The sequence below is a fragment of the Lolium rigidum genome, chromosome 3 (genome assembly GCF_022539505.1).
Source record: "Lolium rigidum isolate FL_2022 chromosome 3, APGP_CSIRO_Lrig_0.1, whole genome shotgun sequence".
NCBI classification, from domain to species: Eukaryota; Viridiplantae; Streptophyta; class Magnoliopsida; order Poales; family Poaceae; genus Lolium; species Lolium rigidum.
Window position 1 is genome coordinate 80,813,149 of NC_061510.1, and position 7,235 is coordinate 80,820,383.

Here is a 7,235-nt window from a genome sequence, read left to right on the forward strand (position 1 = left end):
TACTCAAGTTATTATGATTGAAACAACAGGTGTAAGTTGTCTATGATCGAGTCATACAGCTCCAAGTCGTCCATAACCGCGGACGCGGCTTATCGATAAGATTGTAACCCTGCAGGGGTGCCCAAATGTGCCCACACGCACGATCAACCCACTTACGATAGGTGGATATCACAACATGCACTCTCCTTCACCACAACAATGTCCAGGAAGCCACCTAACTAAGTTAACCCGTTTCAGAGCCCGATCGGAACTCTGACGCGGACCTAGCTGTTGCGAGAACGGCTAAGAGGATCAGAGCCCACTAGAGGATGACCTCTTAACAATACGTGTCGCACCTACGGACGTGCAAGAGACAACGGGGTTACAAGGCAACATGGCTTCCCGAAAAGTAACATCATATCATCTGACCACAAAGAAACAAGCTAGCACGCCCGGGAGAAGCAAAACAAACATTCAAACTAGTTGTGGCCACTGGATAAAGCTGTAGATTCCGGCAGTGGTCGAGGGGAGACCCGGTAAGCATACCCACGTGTGGTTAGAGCGCTCAGTCTCGGAACAGATAACAAGAACTCGGGGTCCTAAGATATTTAGGAAACACAAGTGAGCCGTCATAAAACGAGCAGCTGACCCACCGATGCCTCCGCTAAACAATTATCAACAACTAAAGTAACCATGATTCTTCCCAACATATAACCCGATAAGATAGCAGTAACGGTACGAGGTAAAACAGCACTAGCATGCACTACGACTCGCAAGGCAGACTCGATAACCAAACAATAGCCATGGGAGGTGATGGTGGCAATATGGGCTGCTTAAGGTAACAAGTGGAAGGGACACGTGACAAGAACGCAACTTAAGGATAGCATGAGGGAGAAGGCAAAATAAAATAGGTGAGCGACTCCTGCAGGGACAGGAGTATAGGGGAAATGCTTGCCTGTTAAAGCTTGCCGAGGAACATCCGGACGACTTGTCGTATCTCACCGCACCACTTCGTGATCCTATCCGGGAAGAAGCAAATGCTGGTACACACAACGGATGCAAGTCTTACAACTACAGAATAAGAACCAGCATGATCAAGATGATATGCATGACATGGCAATTATGGTGCGATGCAACTTATCCAATTAATCGGAATCGAAATCTCGAACAAGCAATTAGGTTGGAGTTGCATATCTACCGTCAAAGTTAAGGGTTGATTAGCATGGCATATCATGGCAGGGGTGCGCTACTTCAAAATTAAACGGAGCGGGGAAATCCTAGTTGGATATCCGAAATACTCCGCATCTATGTGAGGTGAAAATGCATAACTATCACGTCACAACATGATGCGAGATGCAAACAAGCATATGGATGGCATATTCATGTTCCTCATGTTTTTCTGATCAATTTTCATATAGAAAACATTTTCATATGAATTACAGATTAAAAGTTATCAAGGAAATAGTTTTTCAGCATTTTTAAATATAGAAACAGATTTATTTAAATAGAAAAGGGCCTGGAAATAATTTCCAGAAAGGGGGAAGGACCCCGGTTAGTTTTCAAAGCATGCAGGGGGTTTTCGTTAAAAGGAACCGAGGGAGGGCTGCGGGTTGAGGAATCAAAACAGGCAGGGGCCTAGATGCAAAAGTGCTAGATCCGGATCCGGGAGATGGAATTCTCACCGGGATGGAACTGAGCCAGGGAGACTGACGGAGAGGGCCCATGCGCCACGCGGATGCCAGCGTGGCGAAGTGTGCGTGCACGCACAGCAAGTGCTCGATGCAGGGATGCCGTGCGCGTTCCGGACGGAGGCGGTCACCGCGGCGGCGTCGCGTGCGTGGGCGAAGCAGGGGGTACCCGGAAGCGCGGGTGGAGGCGTTCGGCGCGTCTCGCCAAGGGGAACCTGAAGGTGGTGGCGCGCCGTCTTGGGGATCACCGGAAGGCGACCGGCGACGAGGTCCTGCGGCGGTGGTGGCCGGACTCACGGTGAAAAGGCGGAAAATGGAAGCAAAAGGGGTGAAGATGATGTCTAGGAGGTGCGTGGACTCACCCTGGAGCTCTGTAATGTCCCAGGTTTAGAGACGATCGAGGGGTAGATTCTAGAAAGGGATGTGCATTGCATTGTAATTTACGGGGAAATTTCGCGCTTTTAAACAAAAACTGCATCGAAGGGGGACAAGTTTCTCTCTCGACACCTTACAGGGTTAGGGTTTCGAGAGTGCGACAAACTTGTTTCCCATCTAATCAAATTAGAGTTTTGAGAAGAGAGGGGAGAGTTTACATCATAACTTAAGTTGCATGATTGAATTCAAACCTAAGTTGAATTTGAATTTCAAATTCAAACATCAAACAAATATCTCATAAATTCAATTGTGAGGAAATTCATCAAGTAAATTATAAATAATAAACAATATGAACAATTAAACTATAGTAAAGCTCATTAGAGAAAACTTTGAGCTTTATTGATTAACACACAAGATACATTGTCTTTACATTATTCATAATGGAAATAAATGAAATATTACAACACATTACAAGAATTGGAGAAATTGAAGAATAAAAGAAAATAAAAAGAAAAGTACAAGTAATGACCCTAGTCTAAATACTACAAGATCATCTTCACTTGATCTTGAATTTGATGATCTCCATATCCATTTTGATCAATTGTTGATTCCTGCAAAAAAATCACAATAAAAAGAAGTTATGCCAAGTGGCATAGCCACTTGGCAGGTTAGAAATCAATTGAAAATAGGAAATGATCAGATAGGACCAAAGTGGCCGAGCTGATCCATGCCACAGCCAAGTTCCAGGTCCAGGTGCACAGCACATGCCTACACACACACACAGCCTGCTCACAGGGCTGTGTGCATGCAGCACACACACAGTGAGTCACCAAAGTGACAAGCAAGAGCTGTCGACCAGGGAGGCAAGGGAGCACCAAATATAAGCTTTTCAGAAGCAAACCCTAAGCCATATCCATCGACAGGCTTCACTGGTAAGTCACCAAGAACACAAGAACACATGAACAGCCACTGCTGTTCAACCAGCTAACTCACCACAGTACTGAATCAAGCTCACCAGGAGGAGCAGGGCAAGTAATCAACCACAAGAACAACACAGAAGCAATCCTCTACACCAACAAACCATCTAGGAGCTGGAGTGAGGTATAAACAAGATCAACCTGAGCAAAACCCTGTTTTGCTCATAAATAAGCATACACTTGCATCACAGAATCAAATAAGGGTGGGAAACCCTGGATATATCATCACTTGGTTGCAAAACCATTTGGTGCCAGTAAATAAAGCAAAGGCTAGAAGGAAAACAACCAAGGGAACACTGGTTGTGTCAACACAGTGACACAACCAGAGAAATCCATCATGGATTTAATCCTAATTAGCCATTCAAAGTCACCAAGCACCTAACAGTCTAGCTACACCATCAGAATGGTAGAAATACAAGTTTCTACTAGTATTGTCAACATCAAAAGGCTTCTGGCAGTCAAACATGATCAGCCAGAAAGCAATTGTCCATGCACAGCAAGCCATAGAAAGGGGGAGCTACCCTTGACAGCATTACAGTGCTGCCAGGGCTACCTCAACCCACAGCCAACACTTAGAACCACCACATCATCACCAGAAAGGTTCAGTAGAGGGCTAGGGTATCCAACCAGTGGTTGGCATCCAGCTAGCCCTAACAAATTCATTGAAATGATCATCACTGAATCACAGTTCACATCATTCATCCATTTAGCAAGGCAAAATAAACAGATAAATGAAACAGACAAGCTACTAATGTACAGAGCCTTGCAGATGATCCAATGGATCATTGCAAGCATCCACTGATGCTTGGGCAAGCACCAGCACACCCAGGCCAAGCCTATTGGATGCACACATAGCACCAGATGAGCACCAGTTAGCCAAAGAGAGGAGCACACACTTTCTCACAAGCAATTACTGATCAATTGATCAACAGAGCACCACTAGCTCTTGCTACAGATTGCCTCATCTAAGTACAGCAACAGGAAATAACCAGTTACTGAAGAAAACCAACCATGTCATAACTGAATTCACAGATAATCACATAAATGATTTATGATTGTATCCAGTAGCACATTAAATGCTTGATGAACCACTGGATCATAATACACAAGCAAAGCACATATTAAATCATCACTGAATCACACTGATAAGCCAATAGTAATGCTCAATGGAGCATAATAATGAATTTGAACACAATGAACTAGCCCAGAGGCACTGGCACTTGCAAATATGCAAGGATTAACTACAACAATCAAGCTAAGGGCAAGAACCAAGGCTACACATGGTTATCCAGTAACAGCAACAACAGCTGGAGCAACATGGCAAGCCATGAGCATCACAGCTTGCTCATGAGAAAGTATAGAGGCGGCACAGAAGAAGAACTCGCATGAATATGAGCATAGGCTTAGCACAGCACAAGCATAAGCTAGAGAGGGGAGAGCATCAGTACAAGCACAAGACTAGAGCGAGGCCATGGCAAGCATAGCGCAGCAGCAGCACACCCTAGGGAAAGCATAGTAGCTAGGTCGCAGCACATAGCCACAGCAGCATGGCACCTCACGGCATCTCCATGAAGGGAGACAGCCGTAGCTCAGCTAGGAGAAGGACTAGAGGAAGAAGAAGGAGGGGAGCACTTACAGGCGTAACGGAGGAAGGCACGGCCATGGCGGCACAGCGGCACACGTCGGGCGAACGACGGCGCCAGGCCATGGCCAATCCACGCAGTCGTCGGGGCGCAGGGACTCCAGTGCAACCACGGCGGGGCACACGGCCACGCCACGGCGCCAGGCTCGTCGGCAAGGACGAGATCGCGGCGATTCACCCGCGGCCATGTCACAGGGGTGCTGGGGAAGAACGGTGGCGGCGAGGGAGAGCAAATCGACGCGGACCAATCGGTGCGCCGTCGAACGGCAGTTCGGGTGGCACCACTCTCGTCGCCGGAGCTGGTCGGGGACGGCCGGTTTAATTCGGCGACGGCGAGGCGACCACGGCGTCGCGAGAGCGAGAGAGAGAGGTTAGGGTTTCCGCGCGAGGAGAGAGGAGAGGGCAAATGGGCCGACCGAGCCCAAAGGGTGGCTCGGGTTCGACCTAACCCGTTGGGCCACCTTACAGGTGGGGCCCAAGGGTATTTCAGTCATTTCACAAATTCAGATAAATGCAGAAACTTTAAAATTAAATAAGAAATTCCTAGAAGCTCAAAAAAATAAATTAAAAATATGAAAAAGGATCAAGCATAAAATTCTCTATCTAAATAAAATATCAAAGAGAATTTTTGAAGACAATTAAGGATAAGTCTTAATTTGAGGATTTAAATAATGATTTAAATCACACATATTATTTTCAACAATAAAAAAATAAGTCCATTAATGCAATTGGACTTTAAAAACACCTTGACAATATTTCAAGGTTGTATTTATCCTAAATAGAGTATCTCCAAATCTATCTTAGAATTAACCTCTCATAAAATAACAACGTCATCGGAAGGGGGGAACAAACCCTAAAAATGGAATCATGCATAATTGCTTCTTTAACCATTGCCTTTATCGGACAATGATGCTATTTTTCAGAAACAGAGGACAAGGGTCAGTCCACACCTTCCAACTGCAAAACTTTGCAGTGTTCAGGCAAGTTCATCGCTTGCTCATGTCATTTGAGTATTTCTATCAAATTACTTGCAAAGTATTATGGTTATCACTATTGCATAAAAACCAAAACCACTACTTTCATAACTATGAATATGACTATGTGGTGGGCAATGGAACCATGGATTGTGTTGATATGGTGGAGGTTCCATTGCAAGGGTTAATATCCATCTAGGATTAAACAACAAATGTCACCAGTGATTCTTGTGCCGTAATACCCGTGTTAACCATAAGATCTGGAGTGGGACGGAGTAGTCAAAAGTGTTTCCACCTCTCGTACATCAACGGATGCGCTTACCGTAGACACTTGACCCAGTTTGGGCAAGCGGTGGGGTGGGGATCCCATTCTAATTCCCCACGGTAAGTGGTCTATGATGGGTTGGAGCTACCGGCGAAGGAGTTTGGTTAACGAGTCCCAAACTGTTGTCGTGGTCGGGGTCCATCCTTAATTGGTGTAAGAGGACCGACGAGGACCCAGGGTCGGGGTATGCAACAAACGGTGGGTGTGCGAGGTAGCGGAGGAACATGATTGGCTAGACCTTATACCGGGCCTCACACCGAAGGAAGTGTGGACGGGAAAGCTGCCCGGTTGGCACCAAGGTTAAGATCTCTTATGGGTAAAGCAACACACCACTGTAGAGTGTAAAGAACTGTGACCTGTCACTCCCTGTTCCGGGATAAGGAACTGCGAACACGGCCGGAAAGGAGCTCCATGAAGTTCTAGTAAACCGGTGAAGGCTGACGGACATAGCTCTTTGAAATAAAAGCAATCTCTTGAAGAAATGTTTATCAAAACTTGCATTGGTATTAGACTTTCTGGTCTAATATCGTAGCTAGTGCATTAAACACCTCTTATCTATAATGAACTTGTTGAGTACGCTCGTACTCATACCACTCTTAAATCCCATGCTTAGATTGTCCGAATCGTCCGGAGGAGGACTACGACAAGCAATGAAGGAGCCGAGATCATCGACTACGATGAACCAGACCTCTCGGGAGGTGTTGAAGGCGTAGACTATCTCATAGTCTACGGATCCGGGAGGCTTCCGGAGGAGATCAAGCCTAGAGACATCCAAGTAGTAGTAGTAACCGAGCAGCCCGAACTCTTAGTATTTAGCCGCTCGAGGCAATAAATGTATAGTTTAATGAGACTCGTCTCGTTGTAAGCTAAGTTGGGTTCACCTCGAACCCAGGAGTATCCCTCCGAGGACCCAAGAGGAGCTCCAAGACAATATATGTTTGATGCTTGTAATAATAAGTGAATGAGTTATGGACCCTGCTATGTTCTGTTGTACTACTCTGAGGGATGTAATATTTGCGGAATGGTACTTCGTGAATGTTATATCAAAGACTGGCATACTACAACATGCAGTGGTATGCAGGGTCACCACAAGCTCTACGCGTCGACGGCGAGGGCAGAGGAGGAGGGTGGCGCCGGAATCGAAGAAAATGGCCGCCGGGGTCGGAGAAGGAATCGGTGAAAACGACGGCGGAATAGCGCACCCCGTCTCGATTGATTACACCAGGTTGAAGAGGAGGTCGAGGCGCATCTCTGGGTGTCCTCAGAAGGGCGAGG